This window comes from Salvelinus fontinalis, chromosome 5 (assembly GCF_029448725.1).
Source record: "Salvelinus fontinalis isolate EN_2023a chromosome 5, ASM2944872v1, whole genome shotgun sequence".
NCBI lineage: Eukaryota > Metazoa > Chordata > Actinopteri > Salmoniformes > Salmonidae > Salvelinus > Salvelinus fontinalis.
The window spans coordinates 13,228,398-13,248,263 of NC_074669.1; positions in this window are offsets into that span (position 1 = coordinate 13,228,398).

Here is a 19,866-nt window from a genome sequence, read left to right on the forward strand (position 1 = left end):
ACACAAATGTTGTTTTTCCCCACACTATATTACCTCAGTCAGCAGTAGTTCATCAGAGGACATTGTTTTGTCACTGCTGATGACATGGAGGCATAGTTCAAAATAGTTCAAATCTGACACTAATTGAAAAGGCAACACAGGGAACATTTGATTACAACGCAAAAGGTCACATACAAGTGTCAAGAAATAGCTTGGTTCATTTGCAAGCAGGACTAAGTCAACTTTTTGCAGCAGTGGAAGTTGAAAAGTTTCAGTGTATCATAAAATTGCTTGTGGTGACAAAAATTACAAATGCATGAGATTTGAAGTGTGCGTGTGCTGACATTTTTAAAAGAGCAAACAAATACAATACACTGTACATGCTGTAAACATAAGTCCTTCTGAGGGAAGCAATAGACTCACCTATATCACAGACACTTGGAGAGCGGAGTGAAGGTGCCCTGACTTGAAACAGTAACCCAGCAAACTAAAACAATAAGGAAGTTCAGAGTACGCAAGAGAGCGTACCAGCGTTGTGAGAATAAGACCCTTCTGCTCCAGAAATGGCAACAAGCTACAGTTACCACACGTCTTATACACATACACCACCTCCTAAACAACCAATCACATCACTTGCTTGTTTGTGGCATAGGAGAATTGAGAAGTTACTGATAAACCAGATGTCAACAATATGTAGGATGTGACTGATATAGAGAGAGTAGCCTCAGACCATGTTGTACAGTATCAGAGGTAATGCATACTATCTAGGCCTACTGCTACTTTGAGTTGGAGGAGAGTGAAAACAGGTGCCACAATATATAGCCAGAATAATTTAAATCTATCAAAAAAGTTTGCAACATTTCAGACCATACAGGCTTATTTATAGAAATGTAGGCTATTGCATATTGACCAGAAACCAGTCTTCTGTGAGAATACAAAAAGTGTGTGTAGACATTTTAATACACACCAGACACAGTGAAAAACATTTTCTGATCAAATTGAATACATCTGTAATACTTAGTGTGTTTGGCAATGCAACTAATTTGTTTGCACTACAATACAAGGAGCTAATGTTCTCCTGGTTTTCAGTGTGCTGTGCCACTGCAATCAGCAGGAGAATAAGTCAAGCTGTGCATGCACTACATCTCATTAGCAACCATTACAGAGCCCAGAGATGTGATTACAACTAGCAAAAACACACTCTCTGGGAATGCTGTTTCCATGTAACTAATTTCACAAGGAAAACTATCATACATGGGGCCCGTGGGAACAACTGGAAGTCAGAAAATCAATAAACGTAAACAATTTAGAGAGGTTTAAAACAGTTGTTACATTACAGTTCTAAATAAGACAATGTGCATGTATACTGTCTAAAGTACATTTTATTGCATAAGTGATGGAGTAGAGAAGTAAGATTAAAGTAGAATATGTGTTTATCAGGTCTCTCTCTCTAACTCTCAAATGTCACAGGAACAATGTGGTAGACCAAAAACCATTGACATTTAACAGTGTTATTTAGCAACTCAAAACAAACACACTGTTGACTGTATTGAAGAGTGTGATTGGTGATATCAGTGGAAAAACTAGGATTCCTTACATAGTCAATGTGGAAAACCCTTACAGTGCTCCTGGACATTTTCTCTTAGCCTGGTCTAACCCACAAACTCTGGGACACATTTTCACTCTGCAGAGAGGAGAGGTGCTGGGGGATGGGCTTTCCATTGTTTACAGACACCCAACTTTCACACATCTGCTTCTGGCAAACTTTGTTGCTTGAGGGAACTCTCTCCTGACCTGTGTCTTGTGACCTTGTCAGGCAATCTGTGGCCTGACAGCGGCAGGCAAACCCCAGCACAATCTCTGAACTCTTCAATTGCATTTTGGAGCCCAGGTTGAGCACTAGCTGTGTAAATCCCTGGCTCCATATGACGGCTGGGCGATATATTGAACTAATTCAATTAATTAATCGCTATTTGCATTTTAGGTTTGGTCCAACAGAATTGGTCATATGGACACCGAAACACACTAAACACAACATTTTACTGTAATAGAGGAGAAGTTAACCTTTCGACCCATACCCTGTTTCTGATCCAACTTCTCAAATTTTGAGCAGAGTAGACACTACTAAAACAGATGTACCAATGAACATTGATTCTGGAAAATGAATGCTCAGTTTATTGAGTGCGCATTACGGTACCACGTATCGCTAGCAGTATTTTTGTCCCAAAAATATTGTTATACTAGCTGTTTAGTCTGTGTTTTATAAATGTGCAATAAGCATAAAACCGTTATATAAGGAATTGGCAAGTCGTTCTCATTCTGGTAGGCCACTTGATTTCAACATGTGAACAAAGTGGACAGGCTAGCACGCTGTTCAAACAGTTGGAGATGGACAGAAGGGAACAAAGTGGAAAGGCTGTCCTGCTGTTCAAACAGTTGGAGACGGACAGAAGGGAACAAAGTGGACAGGCTAGCATGCTGTTCAAACAGTTGGAGACGGACAGAAGGGAACAAAGTGGAAAGGCTAGCATGCTGTTCAAACAGTTGGAGATGGACAGAAGGGAACAAAGTGGAAAGGCTAGCATGCTGTTCAAACAGTTGGAGATGGACAGAAGGGAACAAAGTGGACAGGCTAGCATGCTGTTCAAACAGTTGGAGACGGACAGAAGGGAACAAAGTGGAAAGGCTAGCATGCTGTTCAAACAGTTGGAGATGGACAGAAGGGAACAAAGTGGACAGGCTAGCATGCTGTTCAAACAGTTGGAGATGGACAGAAGGGAACAAAGTGGACAGGCTAGCATGCTGTTCAAACAGTTGGAGACGGACAGAAGGGAACAAAGTGGAAAGGCTAGCATGCTGTTCAAACAGTTGGAGATGGACAGCAGGGAACAAAGTGGAAAGGCTAGCATGCTGTTCAAACAGTTGGAGATGGACAGAAGGGAACAAAGTGGACAGGCTAGCATGCTGTTCAAACAGTTGGAGATGGACAGAAGGGAACAAAGTGGACAGGCTAGCATGCTGTTCAAACAGTTGGAGATGGACAGAAGGGAACAAAGTGGACAGGCTAGCATGCTGTTCAAACAGTTGGAGATGGACAGAAGGGAACAAAGTGGACAGGCTAGCATGCTGTTCAAACAGTTGGAGATGGACAGAAGGGAACAAAGTGGACAGGCTAGCATGCTGTTCAAACAGTTGGAGATGGACAGAAGGGAACAAAGTGGACAGGCTAGCATGCTGTTCAAACAGTTGGAGATGGACAGAAGGGAACAAAGTGGACAGGCTAGCATGCTGTTCAAACAGTTGGAGATGGACAGAAGGTTGTGTTCATAACAACTGTTCTGCCCTGTTAGCTGAATTCAGAGCATGTGATTATACCTAAATCTAAGTTGGCTGAATTTTGAAATATATATATTAGCTGGCTACTCACTAGCACGTGGGCTTGTGCTTGAGAGATTGTTTATGAGACCTGTGTTGATTTTCTATAATGCCTGCTACAGTATTAGTGAATGTGCATTATGCATGGTTCTGGTTAAATTTGTAACAAAAAGGGATTTTTTTTAGACTGACCTGAAAGCCAGATCAGTGATTATTGCAACAACAAAAAAGCAGGTACAACTATTTTGATAAAATAATTAAATTATTAGTGGGTCTTATGGTTGTGGAAGGCTTAAATTCCGCCTAGGTATAATTTACCAAGCTCTGAATTCATTAGATTATTGCTGACTGTTTTAAATGCAATGTATTTGACCTTTAATTGTACAACAAAGCTTATTGAGATTTTTTTATTTTAAATGTAGATATACAGTGCATTCGGAAAGTATTCAGACCCTTTGACTTTTTCCACATTTTGTTACGGTACAGCCTTATTTTATTCTTCAATCTACACACAATACACCATAATGACAATGCGAAAACAGGTTTTTAGAAGTTTTAGCAAATTGATTACAAATTAAAAACAAATACCTTATTTACATAAGTATTCAGACCAGTGGCGGTCGGTGCTGTTTACTATTAGAAGGACGTTTTTTTTTATGAGTATGGCCTTATTTCAATTAAAGCACATTGGATGACTGTCGTTCATATTCCATTCACCCAGCTCAATGTAACATCGATAGGTTTAGGCTACTACATGATACTTGAATTTGCCCAGGTCGAAAGGTAAATTGGAGTAATCAACGTGACAGACAGTGACACATTCAATACTGCCTTGCACACTCTTGCCTGCATCTAGCTGATCTGGGGTGTAATCATTAGTCAAAAGAGTTGCAAGACTGAACGTTTCTATTGTACTAAACAGGGTAGGTCCATCCCCGTTTCATTTTGTTATATTTCAGTCTTCTGTGATGTATATAAAGTGTAATATTGGGAGGAAACTTAAAATGCATGCACCCCTAAGGGGCCCCTGTGTTGAGGATCAACGTGGCAGATGTGTTGTTACCTACCCTTACCACCTGGGGGCGGCCCGTCAGGAAGTCCAGGACTTTAAAGTACTAATACAGTAGTTTTTGGGGGTATCTGCACTTTACTATTTAGATTTTTGACAACTTTTACTTCACTACAGTTCAAAACAGTTATTTTTACTCCCATACATTTTCCCTGACACCCAAAAGTACTTGTTACATTTTGAATGCTCAGGCAGGACAGAAATATGGCCCAATTCATGCACATATCAATATAATGCGTTGTCATCCCTACTGCCTCTGATCTGGTGGACTCAGTAAACACAAATACTGCATTTGTAAATTATGCCTGAGTGTTGGAGCGTGCCTGTCTGTTTTTAAATAAAATAGAAACAAGAAAATTGTGCCGTCAGATTTGATAAATATAAGGAATTTGATTTATATACTTGTTACTTTGACTCAAGTATGACAATTGAGTACTTTTTCCACCACTGTACATAAGTACATTTTAAAGTAGATACTTTTACTCAAGTAATATTTTACTGGGTGACTTACATTTTTACTTGAGCCATTTGTAAAAACGCTGAAGATGCCCTCATCCGCTAGTGACTTAAGCTGACTCTACCTTGTTCTGACCCACTACAAGCGGTCCGGCAGGAACAGATGTGTCCATTTCCAGGGTTTTATTCTCTAGTTCACCACCAGACATTAGCATGCACACACACACACACACACACACACACACACACACACACACACACACACACACACACACACACACACACACACACACACACACACACACACACACACACACGTGTAGAAGTGATCTTTATGGTTATTGCAGATGCACGCACAAACACTTCTAGAAAAAACACTGAAAAGTAGTTCTCTAGCCAAACTTTGCGTCTTCATCGGCTAAAGACGATAACCACTCTGGGCTAGAGTGGGAGGAGCCAGAGTCCAAATGTCCATTCGGGCACACAGATTGGCTGAAACCAGGAGGCTGTGATAGACAACTAAGAAGGGGAGAAAGAAATCACCCAAACGGGACTTTGGGGAAAGTCACGTGCATAGACATGGCCTTTTTTTGCAGCCATCCTTGGATTTCTTATAGAAACCTACACATCGGAAAAGGCCTGAATGGGTGACTTTGTCCTTAAGCACTTAGTCCTATCTAGCAGGACAGGCAGGGTAGAGGGGCAGATGGAACACCTACTGCGGAGGAATATGGCACGATGGCCACAACTGTCTTTGGCAGCTCATTGGCCGCTGCTGAGGTTGGTGACTCTTTCACCACTGCTGAAATTGTGGAGCAGGTGGGGACCCCCGGGTGAGGCTCGTCAGGGATCTGGCTGGGCCCCAGAGACGAGGTCAGGTGGTTCCCCAGGTGCGAGGACCGGAGGGTCTAACATTGCAGGCGGAAGGGCGGCCCTCCATAACTGGAGACAGCAGGCACCCCGGGTCAGAAAACTGAGAGTCCCCCAGGTCAGGAGGCTGAGGGTCTAGCAGGGCAGGAAACTTAGGGCCTGACTGGGCAGGGGTCTTTGAACTTATTCACTGGACTAGTTATCAAGGCACAAGGCGAGACCCAGATGCAGACACAGGAGGCAGATGGTTGGAGTCTTGCAATGTTAAATAATCCAAAGGGGTAGGCAAGAGAATGGTCGTGGACAGGCAAAATGTCAAACCAGATCAGAGTCCAGGAGGTACAGAGTGGCAGACAGGCTCGTGGTCAAGGCAGGCAGAATGGTCAGGCAGCCGGGTAAAGACTCCAGAAACAGGCAAGGGTCAAAACCGTGAGGAATAGAAAAAGGAGAAAAGCAAAAGGAGTACGGGAAAAACATGCTGGTTGACTTGACTAAACATACAAGACGAATTAGCACAGAGAGACAGGAAACACAGGGATAAATACACTGGGGAAAATAAGCAACACTTGGAGGGGGTGAAGACAATCACAGGAACAGGTGAAACAGATCAGGGCGTGACACTAGTATTACTGGAGAAAGTTGATTGTGAATCTAGAATCCAAGATGGCGTAGCAGTCAGACGTCTTTGTCCCGTGCCCCGTGTATATATCCTTTATATCTTTTTTCTTTGCATATCTTTTAAATATTTTTCCTAAACCTCAACTTCAATATACTCTCCTGCAACCCGCCGCACCCAATGTGGTATGGATCTGCTATTTTCTAAAGTATTTTTCTTTACTTTCAAACCGGTATCCCCAACAGAAGCTAGCCAGCTAACTAGCAACTAGCTAATAGTCAGCTAACCACTGTTAAAGGTCATCAGCTAACCTCTAGCCCAGTTTGCACAACGCGATTCAAACCAGAGCATACCGGACTTATTTTCTCTCCATATCCCTGGATTCCTACCGCAAGCTCTGAACCTTTTCACCTGGATCATCACAGCTAGCTAGCTAGCTGCAATCCGAGTTGCTACTCCTGGCTAACGTCTCTGTCCCGAAGCAAGCACCAATTAGCCTGGAGCTAGCCCATGCTAGGCCCATCTCCCGGCTAGCTGAAGAGGTCCATCAGCCACTACTTGGGCTACAATACCTATTTTGCCAATTGGCCTAGACCCCTTTCACTACACGAAGCCCTGCTAATCCATCACGACTGGACTACCAACGAAATCTGCCCGAGGGTTCTCTTTGCAACAGGCCCCTCTGTCGCGACGTCCCCTGAATACCCATCTGCTAGCCTGCTAGCCGCGGCCCGCTAGCTGTCTAGAGCATATCGGACTGTTAGCTGAATAGGTCCAACGGCCAATTTCTTGGGCCACTATACCTATTTTGCCAATTGTACTGGGCACCTTTACTACACGGAACCCTAATAATCCATCACGGCTGGTCTGCCGACGGAACTGCACGAGGAGGCAACAACAGACTTTTTCCGTCGCGACGTACCTCTAAGGCCCTTCTGCTAGCTTGCCAGCTCCAGCCCGCTAGCTGCCTGAATAGCTGTGTCTCCAGCCAGCTTAACGACTCACTGGACCCATATGATCATTCGGCTACTCATGCCTCTCCTTAATGTCAATATGCCTTGTCCATTGCTGTTCTGGTTTGTGATTATTGTCTTATTTCACTGTAGAGCATCTAGCCCTGCTCAATATGCCTTAGCTAACCCTTCAGTTCCACCTCCCACACATGCGGTGACATCACCTGGTTTAAATGATGTTTCTAGAGACAATATCTCTCTCATCATCACTCAATGCCTAGGTTTACCTCCACTGTATTCACATCCTACCATACCTTTGTCTGTACATTATGCCTTGAATCTATTCTATCGCGCCCAGAAACCTGCTCCTTTAACTTTCTGTTCCCGAACGTACTAAACGACCAGTTCTTATAGCCTTTAGCCGTACCCTTATCCTACACCTCCTCTGTTCCTCTGGTGATGTAGAGGTTAATCCAGGCTCAGCAGTGCCTAGCTCCACTCCCATTCCCCAGGCGCTCTCATTTGTTGACTTCTGTAACCGTAAAAGCCTTGGTTTCATGCATGTTAACATTAGAAGCCTCCTCCCCAAGTTTGTTTTATTCACTGCCTTAGCACACTCTGCCAACCCGGATGTCCTAGCTGTGTCTGAATCCTGGCTTAGGAAGACCCCCAAAAACCCTGAAATTTCCATACCTAACTATAACATTATCCGACAAGATGGAACTGCCAAAGGGGGCCGAGTGGCAATCTACGGCAGAGATAGCCTGCAGAGTTCTGTCATACTATCCAGGTCTGTGCCCAAACAATTCGAGCTTCTACTTCTAAAAATTCACCTTTCCAGAAACAAGTCTCTCACCATTGCCGCTTGCTATAGACCTCCCTCTGCCCCCAGCTGTGCCCTGGACACCATATGGGAATTGATTGTCCCCCATCTATCTTCAGAGCTTGTGCTGCTAGGTGACCTAAACTGAGACATGCTTAACACCCTGGCCATCCTACAATCTAAGCTTGATGCCCTCAATCTCACACAAATTATCAATTAACCTACCAGGTACAAGCCCAAATCCGTAAACACGGGCACCCTCATCGATATAATCCTAACCAACTTGCCCTCCAAATACACCTCTGCTGTCATCAACCAAGATCTCAGCGATCACTGCCTCATTGCCTGCATCCGAAATGGGTCTGCGGTCAAACGACCACCCTTCATCACTGTCAAACACTCCCTAAATCACTTCAGCGAGCAGGCCTTTCTAATCGACCTGGCCCGGGTATCCTGGAAGGATATTAACCTCATCCCGTCAGTAGAGGTTGCTTGGTTATTCTTTAAAAGTTCCTTCATCACCATCTTAAATAAGTATGCCCCACTCAAAAAAAATTGAACCAGGAACAGATACAGCCCTTGGTTTACTCCAGACCTGACTGCCCTTGACCAGCACAAAAACATCCTGTGGCATACTGCATGAGCATCAAATAGCCCCTGTGATATGCAACTTTTCAGGGACGTTAGGAACCAATATACACAAGCAGTTAGGAAAGCTAAGGCTAACTTTTTCAAACAGAAATTTGCATCCTGTAGCACAAACTCAAAAAAGTTCTGGGACACTGTAAAGTCCATGGAGAATAAGAACACGTCCTCCCAAATGCCCACTGCACTGAGGCTAGGAAACACTGTCACCACCGATAAATCCACGAAAATTGAGAATTTCAATAAGCATTTTTCTATGGCCGGCCATGCTTTCCACCTGGCTACCCCTACACCGGTCAACTGCCCTGCAACCCCCACAGCAACTCGCCCAAGCCTACCCCATTTCTCCTTCACCCAAATCCAGATTGCTGATGTTCTGAAAGAGTTGAAAAATCTGGACCCCTACAAATCAGCCGGGCTAGACAATCTCGACCCTCTCTTTCTAAAATTATCTGCAGAAATTGTTGCAACCCCTATTACTAGCCTGTTCAACCTCTCTTTCGTATCGTCTGAGATCCCCAAAGATTGGAAAGCTGCCGCGGTCATCCCCCTCTTCAAAGGGGGTTGACACTCTAGACCCAAACTGCTACAGACCTATATCTATCCTATCCTGCCTTTCTAAGGTCTGCGAAAGCAAGGTAACAAACAGATCACCAACCATTTCAAATCCCACTGTATCTTCTCCGCTATGCAATCTGGCTTCCGAGCTGGTCATGGGTGCACCTCAGCCACGCTCAAGGTCCTAAACGATATCATAACTGCCATCGATAAGAGACAATACTGTGCAGCCGTCTCATTCGACCTGACCAAGGCTTTCGACTCTGTCAATCACCACATTCTTATCGGCAGACTCAACAACCTTAGTTTCTCAAATGATTGCCTCGCCTGGTTCACCAACTACTTCTCTGATAGAGTTCAGTGTGTCAAATCGGAGGGCCTGTTGTCCAGACCTCTGGCAGTCTCTATGGAGGTGCCACAGGATTCAATTCTCGGGCCGACTCTTTTCTCTGAATACATCAATGAAGTCGCTCTTGCACCTGGTGATTCTCTGATCAACCTCTACGCAGACGACACCATTCTGTATCCTTCTGGCCCTTCTTAGGACACTGTGCTAACTAACCTCCAGATGAGCTTCAATGCCATACAACTCTCCTTCCGTGGCCTCCAAATGCTCTTAAATGCAAGTAAAACTAAATGCATGCTCTTCAACCGATCGCAGCCCGCACCCGCCCGCCCGTCCAGCATCACTACTCTGGGTGGTTCTGACCTAGAATATGTGGACAACTACAAATACCTAGGTGTCTGGTTAGACTGTAAACTCTCCTTCCAGACCCACATTAAGCATCACCAATCCAAAATTAAATCTAGAATCGGCTTCCTGTTTCGCAACAAAGCATCCTTCACTCATGCTTACAAACATAACCTCGTAAAACTGACTATCCTACCGATCCTCGACTTCGGCGATGTAATTTACAAAATAGCCTCCAACACTCTACTCAACAAATTGGATGCATTCTATCACAGTGCCATCCGTTTTTGTCACCAAAGCCCCATATACTACCCACCACTGCGACCTGTACACTCTCGTTCGCTGGCCCTCGTTCGCTGGCCCTCGCCAAACCCACTGGCTCCAGGTCAACTACAAGTCTTTGCTCGGTAAAGCCCCACCTTATCTCAGTTAACTGGTCACCATAGCAGCACCCACCCACAGCACACGCTCCAGCAGGTATATTTCACTGATCACCCACAAAGCCAATTCCTACTTTGGCCGCCTTTCCTTCCAGTTCTCTGCTACCAATGACTGGAACGAACTGCAAAATTCACTGAAGCTGGAGACTCTCATCTCCCTCACTAACTTCAAGCACCAGCTGTCAGAGCAGCTCAAAGATCATTGCACCTGTACATAGCCCATCTGTAAATAGCCCATCCAACTACCTCATTCCTATACTGTATTTATTTAATTATTTTGCTCTTTTGCACCCCAGTATCTCTACTTGCACATTCATCTTCTGCACATCTATCACTCCAGTATTTAATTGCTATATCGTAATTACCTCGCCACTATGGCCTATTTTATTGCCTTACCACTCTTATCTTACCTCATTTGCACACAATGTATATAGACTTTTTCTACTATATTATTTGTTGTATGTTAGTTTATTCCATGTGTAACTCTGTGTTGTTGTATGTGTCAAACTGCTTTGCTTTATCTTGGCCAGATGGCAGTTGTAAATGAGAACTTGTTCTCAACTAGCCTACCTGGTTAAATAAAGGTGAAATATATATATTTTTTTAATTGTGTAATTATTAACCCAGAATGTCTGTTATTCCAGAGGACGATTCGGGATTGGATAAATTTTATATATATATATATATATATATATATATATATATATATATATATATATATATATATATATATATATTTTGATAGCTATGATGGAATCCTGGAGTTTTTTTCAACAAGTCCAGGCGATAACAGGGATACACTGATAACTCGAGCTTGGTTCCCAAGTTTCTAAACTATACCAAACCATCTTTGGTATAGTGTCCAGGGCTGGCCATCCAATTAGGCAAGATTCTACAGCTGCACCATCGAGAGCGTCCTGACCGGTTGCATCACTTCCTGGTATGGCAACTGCTCGGCATCTGACCGTAAGGCGCTACAGAGGGTAGTGCGAACGGCCCACTACATCACTGGGGCCAAGCTTCCTGCCATCCAGGACCTATATAATAGGCGGTGTCAGAGGAAATCCCATAAAATTGTCAGAGACTCCAGTTACCCAAGTTATGGACGGTTTTCTCTGCTACCGCACTGCAAGCGGTACCGGAGCACCAAGTCTAGGACCAAAAGGCTCCTCAAAAGCTTCTACCCCCAAGCCATTAGACTGCTGAACAATTCATAAAAATCGCCACCGGACAATTTACATTTATCCCCCCTTGTACACTGCTGCTACACGCTGTTTGTTTGTTGCCTATGCATAGTCACTTCGTACACTTACATGTACAGATTACCTCAATTAGCCTGTACCCCTGCACACTGACTCGGTACCGGTGCCCCCTGTATATAGCCTTGTTATTGTTATTGTGTTACTTTTTATTATTACGTTTTATTTTAGCCTACTTGGTTAATATTTTCTTCTTCTTGAACTGCACTGTTGGTTAAGGGCTTGTAAGTGTCACGGCTTTCCTCCTCTTCATCCTCCAAAACGCAGCGTTGGAATATGACATAATATTTAATAAACAAAACAGAAAACACGAAGAACACTTGAAGAGATACAAAATAACAAAACGACGTAGACAGACCTGGACATGCGAACTTACATACAACGAAGAACTCACGAACAGGAAAATGACTACACAAAAGAACGTACAAACAAACCAAAACAGTCCCGTATGGTGCGACAAACACAGACACAGGAGACAATTACCCACAAACAGCTAAAGCCTATGGCTGCCTTAAATATGGCTCCCAATCAGAGACAACAATAACCAGCTGTCTCTGATTGAGAACCAATTCAGGCAACCATAGACTTTCCTAGACACCTACACTGAACACTAACCCATCTACTCTACTTAACCCCCTAAACCATACAACACCCTAGACAATACAAAAACACACAAAGACAACCCACCCCAACTCACGCCCTGACCAACTAAATAAATAAAAGAAAAAGGAACAATAGGTCAGGAACGTGACAGTAAGTAAGCATTTCACAGTAAAGTCTACACTTGTTGTATTCGGTGCATGTGTCAAATAAAGTTTGATTTGATTTGATTAGGTGGCCTATGGCGGCACTTGAATTTGGGTCGGCGTTTTGACAATTGGCTGCCACCCTCCAGCGCCAATGATCGGCTACTACACGGCACGCGGCACCCCAGCCACCAGCTCATAGGTTGCTGCAGTTCCCACCCCTACCCCATTCCCACTTCTCCCGAAGTTCACTCCCACTATCCTTGGTAGCTATGGTGATGTGTGTGTTTATATGGGATTATCCAATTGTGAAACATTAATAAAAATGAATCTGCCATTTAAATTATTGGAAAAAAAAATATTATGTTTGTGTGTGACAAAGACGATTAGTAATTAAGGCAGTAGCCTAACCTAGCCTGTTAACGTTAGCTAGCTACTACTGGTGGATATCATGTTAGCTATAAGTAATCTATAGAGATTTGAAACAATTTGCTACCATGTTTAAGAGACAAAAACTCAGGAAGCGAATATTTAAAAAAATATGAGAAAAGAGACATAATCTCTAAACCAAAGAAATTCGCTGGTCAAATGTATCCACGTGGAGCAATGTCCATCAGCCGGTGTGGAGAATGGCAAGCCTACAAGGACAGGCCATTCATTCGCCAGAACAACAAGCCCCCGTTCGCTGATTCTAGCAGCGAAGAGTGCAAACCAGAGGAGTCCGAGCCATGCACTTCCACCGATGATGACAGCTCTCTGGCTGGACAAGAACAGGTGGTCGCACCAGGCCTAGCCACACCTCCAAACAATGCTAGGGAATATCCTACTATCTTGGACCCAGACTCAGATTCATCGCTCCCTGTCCCAGGTGACAGTGATGGTGCTGCTGCTAAATCCGACTCCCAGACAAAAAACATAAAAGATCCCGGTGAGTGGCCAAGATATATGAATGGATCTTTACAGGATATGTTAGTGCAGGCTGGGCCACATCAGGATAATGAGGGGAATTTCCCAAGCAATGAGGGGCAAATGTCACGCCCTGGCCATAGAGAGGCTTTTATTCTCTATTTTGGTTAGGCCAGGGTGTGACTAGGGTGGGCATTGTAGTTTCTTTATTTCTATGTTTTCTATTTCTTTGTGTTTGGCCGGGTGTGGTTCTCAATCAGTGGCAGCTGTCTATCGTTGTCTCTGATTGAGAACCATACTTAGTTATCCCTTTTTTCCACCTGTCTTTGTGGGAAGTTAACTTTGTTTGATGGCACATTGCCTTAAGCTTCACGGTTTGTTTTGGTATTGTTTATTGTTTTGTTGGCAACATCTACTATTAAAAGTATGTACGCTCACCACGCTGCACCTTGGTCCTCTTCTTTAAACGGCCGTGACAGCAACAAAAGTTTTTAGGTTTCCCACTACAATAGGAGGATGGCAGGGGGGCACAGATTTTTGTCTCTCCTAGGGCGGCAGAACGTCCAGGGCCAGCCCTGATTGTGTCGCCATAATATTTGAATTGTGGAAGTGTGATCATAATCATTAGGATATTTTAGCGATCCGCAGTAGAGGTCTATGCCCACCAACCTTCAGATGTGAGCTAAACAGTGCACTATGGATGAGAAAGTTAACTTATAATTTCCAAAAGTTTAGGCCAGTTGTATGCAGCTTTGCCATCTATTAACAGCAGGGGTTACATTAATTAGGCACATTTTTTTTTACTGATGCATTTGGCAATATTCAATTCATACACACACAACATATAAATAAAAGCAATCACTGTGAAAGTTGATAGGTTACATGTAGGCCTTTCCTATATAGGCTATGCGCAGCCCTTCGTTCAATTTATCGAATCAGTTATTGTTTTCTTGCTCAAACACCTGTCAAACTCAGACATTGCTCTCAAAACACAGGGATGTCCTTTCGCACGGGACTAGCTTTATCAGAGGAGTTGAGAAGCTCCTGACTGCAGTGTGCAGTTCGGGCCCGGGCTCAATGTGAGCTGAGTCAAACGGCGCACCGGGCTCAATGTGGGTGGAGTCAAACGCATTTAACCTGAACCCTTCCGGTCTCCTTCAAGGTCACCCAAGTTAAGGTAAACGTCGAAGGTATCAACGAAAGCGAATCTTAATCGAACCTAACCTATATGGGTAAAAATATAAACCATGGAAGTAAGTGAGACTGTCATCATGCATAATGTACTTTGTAATATTCATGTTATACCAGTGCAATGGTATATTTTTATATGACCAACTACCGCACCGATGTTAGCATAGCGTTATTTTCATATGACCAACTACCGCACCGATGTTAGCATAGCATTAATTAGCAGCCTTTTGCATGTGGGCTAGCTAATTGCTCACAATGAGGGAATCTTATTTGGACAAATTTGCCTACTTGAGCAGTAAGCCTAGGTTTACATTGATTTTCTGTGTTTCTTCAATGTATTGTGTTTGGTTGGCTCTAAATGCGTATCGTTAATGTCATTCCCTTAGTTACACATAGCGAGTCTACATGGCTTACACATAGTATATACAATAATGAAATCACCTGGTCCCAACATGGCAAGTCAAGAAAAGTCATTGTAACTTGTCCACACTGCAAACTTAAGTTAAATAAGAAAAACTTCAAAAGATATTTACAAAGAAAGCCAACACATTGCTTTGAAACAGTGTCCAATGAAAGATTTTTGGCATGTGAGTGCAATGATGTGAGAAATGGTGTGTTTGCATTTGAAAAATACATTTTCTGGTCCAGCAACACTCATACATGTTGTGAAAAATACTTGGGCTAATTCAGCTCCAACTGTGTTCAAAACTGTTATGCATGCTGGAGTATAAAAAGCTGTTAAATTGTACTTTTTCTTTACTTTCACATACACTGTGTTCACAGAAACATTGCTCGGATCTTGTTCCCTGGACCTTGGAGGACTTTTGGTGTGTATGATGTTCAGGTTGGATATTCCTTTAAATAATTCTGTACCATTTGATTGTCATTCCTGTATTGAAAATTGTACCTTGTTCTCACCACAGGGCCTACCAAAGCAAAGTTTCTCAAACAACTGTGGGGTGTTCGTTTTGATGGTAATATGCTGGCTATTCAGTGTATATTAGTCCTATTTTCTGTTACAACATATGAAAAGTTATTGTTACTGTCACGCCCTGAACTGAGTATTCTTTGTTTTCTTTAAATATTTTGGTTAGGTCAGTGTAACGGCTTTCCTCCTCCTCTTCATCCGAAGAGGAGGAGCAGGGATTTGACCAAAACGCAGCGTTGTGATATGACATGATGATTTATTGAACAAGACGAAGACGAAACGAAATACACTTGATAAATTAACAAAATAACAAAACGACGTAGACAGACCTGAATGACGAACTCACATGAAACACGAAGAACGCATGAACAGGGAAACAGACTACATAAAAGAACGAACATCGAAACAAACCGAAAACAGTCCCGTGTGGCGCAACGACATACACAGACACAGGAGACAACCACCCACAACAAACAGTGTGAAAACACCTACCTTAATATGACTCTCAATCAGAGGAAATGAAAACCACCTGCCTCTAATTGAGAGCCATATCAGGTCACCCTTTAAACCAACATAGAAACAGAAAACATAGACTGCCCACCCAAACTCACGTCCTGACCAACTAACACATACAAAAACTAACAGAAAACAGGTCAGGAACGTGACATAACCCCCCCCCCCCCTTAAGGTGCGAACTCCGGGCGCACCAGCACAAAGTTTAGGGGAGGGTCTGGGTAGGCATCTGACCACGGTGGTGGCTCTGGGCGAGGTCCCCACCCCACCATAGTCAATCCCAGCTTACGTTTCCCCCTACGACTGACCACCCTCCTATTCCACCCACTTAATTTTTTGGGTAACATCGAGACAAGGGGCAGCACCGGGACAAGGGACAGCACCGGGATAGAGAGAGAGCTCGAAACAAAGAGGTAGGTCAGGATAGAGAGGTAGCTCAGGATAGAGAGGTAGCTCAGGATAGAGGGGCAACTCCGGACTGAAGGGCAGCTCCGGACAGAGAGACAGCTCTGGACTGAGGGGCAGTTCTGGATAAATAGCCGCTCTGGGCTGAGGGACAACTCATGACTGGCTGACGGCTCTGGACGCTCATGGCTGGCTGGCGGCTCTGGACGCTCATGGCTGGCTGGCGGCTCTGGACGCTCATGGCTGGCTGGCGGCTCTGGCAGATCCTGTCTGGTTGGCGGCTCTGCTAGATCCTGTCTGGTTGGCGGCTCTGCTAGATCCTGTCTGGTTGGCGGCTCTGCTAGATCCTGTCTGGTTGGCGGCTCTGGCAGATCCTGTCTGGTTGGCGGCTCTGGCAGATCCTGTCTGGTTGGCGGCTCTGGCAGATCCTGTCTGGTTGGCGGCTCTGGCAGATCCTGTCTGGTTGGCGGCTCTGGCAGATCCTGTCTGGTTGGCGGCTCTGGCAGATCCTGTCTGGTTGGCGGCTCTGGCAGATCCTGTCTGGTTGGCGGCTCTGGCAGATCCTGTCTGGTTGGCGGCTCTGGCAGATCCTGACTGACGAATGGCTCTAGCGGCTCCTGACTGACTAACGGCTCTGACGGCTCGGGACAGACGGGCGGCTCAGACGGCACTGGGCAGACGGATGGCTCAGACGGCACTGGGCAGACGGATGGCTCAGACGGCACTGGGCAGACGGATGGCTCAGACGGCACTGGGCAGACGGATGGCTCAGACGGCACTGGGCAGACGGATGGCTCAGACGGCACTGGGCAGACGGATGGCTCAGACGGCACTGGGCAGACGGATGGCTCAGACGGCACTGGGCAGACGGATGGCTCAGACGGCACTGGGCAGACGGATGGCTCAGACGGCACTGGGGAGACGGATGGCTCAGACGGCACTGGGGAGACGGATGGCTCAGATGGCGCTGGTGAGACGGATGGCTCTGGCCGGATGAGACGCACTGTAGGCCTGGTGCGTGGTACCGGAACTGGAGGTACCGGGCTAAGGACACGCACCTTCAGGCTAGTGCGGGGAACAACAACAGGGCACACTGGACTCTCAATGCGCACTATAGGCCTGGTGCGTGGTACCGGAACTGGAGGTACCGGGCTGAGGGCACGCACATCAGGGCGAGTGCGGGGAGAAGGAACAGTGCGTACAGGGCTCTGGAGACGCACAGGTGGCTTAGTGCGTGGTGCCGGAACTGGAGGCACTGGGCTGGAGACACGCACCATAGGGAGAGTGCGTGGAGGAGGAACAGGACTCTGGAAACGCACTGGAAGCCTGGTGCGTGGTTTAGGCACTGGTGGTACTGGGCTGGGGCGGGGAGGTGGCGCCGGAAATACCGGACCGTGCAGGCGTATTGGCTCCCTTGAGCACTGAGCCTGCCGAACCTTACCTGGCTGAATGCTCCCCGTCACCCGACCAGTGCGGGGAGGTGGAATAACCCGCACCGGGCTATGTAGGCGAACCGGGGACACCATGCGTAAGGCTGGTGCCATGTAAGCCGGCCCAAGGAGACGTACTGGTGGCCAGATATGTAGAGCCGGCTTCATGGCACTTGGCTCAATGCTCAATCTAGCCCTACCAGTGCGGGGAGGTGGAATTACCCGCACCGGGCTATGCACACGTACAGGAGACACCGTGCGCTCTACTGCGTAACACGGTGTCTGCCCGTACTCTCGCTCTCCACGGTAAGTACAGGGAGTAGGTGCAGGTTTCCTACCTGACTTCGCCACTCTCCCTTTAAGCCCCCCCCCCCCCAAGAAATTTTTGGGGTTTTCTCACAGGCTTCCTACCGCGTCGTCGTACTGCCTCCATACGCCGGTATCCCTCCTCGCACTGCGCCAGAGAATCCCAGGCGGGCTCCGGCACTCGCCCTGGGTTGATCGCCCACCTGTCGATCTCCTCCCACGTAGTGTAGCCCAGATCCTTTTCCTGCTTCCGAGCTAGCTCCTCATATCGCCGCCTCTCTGCTTTCGCTGCCTCCAGCTCTGCTTTGGGGCGGCGATATTCTCCTGGTTGAGCCCAGGGTCCCTTTCCGTCCAATATTTCCTCCCATGTCCACGAGTCCTGGTTACTTTGTTGAGCTCCCCCAAGCTGCTTGGTCGTATATTGGTGGGTGGTTCTGTAACGGCTTTCCTCCTCCTCTTCATCCGAAGAGGAGGAGCAGAGATTTGACCAAAACGCAGCGTTGTGATATGACATGATGATTTATTGAACAAGACGAAGACGAAACAAAATACACTTGATAAATTAACAAAATAACAAAACGACGTAGACAGACCTGAACGACGAACTCACATGAAACACGAAGAACGCATGAACAGGGAAACAGACTACATAAAAGAACAAACATCGAAACAAACCGAAAACAGTCCCGTGTGGCGCAACAACATACACAGACACAGGAGACAACCACCCACAACAAACAGTGTGAAAACACCTACCTTAATATGACTCTCAATCAGAGGAAATGAAAACCACCTGCCTCTAATTGAGAGCCATATCAGGTCACCCTTTAAACCAACATAGAAACAGAAAACATAGACTGCCCACCCAAACTCACATCCTGACCAACTAACACATACAATACAAAAACTAACAGAAAACAGGTCAGGAACGTGACAGTCAGGGTGTGACGAGGGTGGTTTGTGTGTTTTTGTCTCGTCTAGGGTGTTTGTACTGTCTAGTTTTTTTTTGTAGATTTATGTGGTTGTGTTCATTCTAGGTGTTTATGTAAGTCTATGGTTGCCTAGATTGGTTCTCAATTAGAGGCAGGTGTTTATCGTTGTCTCTGATTGGGAACCATATTTAGGCAGCCATGTTCTTTGGGTATTTTGCGTGTGATTGTTTCCTGTGTCAGTGTTTGTGCCACACGGGACTGTTTCGGTTTGGTCATGTTTATTGTATTTGTGTTCATGTTCAGTTTTCCCTATTAAAACATGGACACCTACCACGCTGCGTATTGGTCCGATCCTTGCTACACCTCTTCAGAGGAAGAAGACTTACTTCTGTGCTTGCAGCATGCAAAGCACACTATTATTATTGCTCATACTTTTTCTTGTTTATTATTCTTGACACTTTTTGGGACCTATTTCCTACAGTTTTTACACTACATACACAATTCATACATCAAACTCCTGCAGAACTGGATGCTGATGTGACATGCTGTGACTTCTTGGGAGGGATGTCTTCTACATCCTGAAATATATTTCTGGGGGGGAGTGGTATTATTATTTACTATTATCATTATTGTTATCATAACTATCAAACTTAACAATCTATTCTTTCTTAACTTACAGTACGCCCTGTACATTGCAATGGAAGCACCGTGTGATTTCACTAAGGTATGTATAAATTATTAAATTCTCATCACTAGTGGATATAATGTTCTTTGG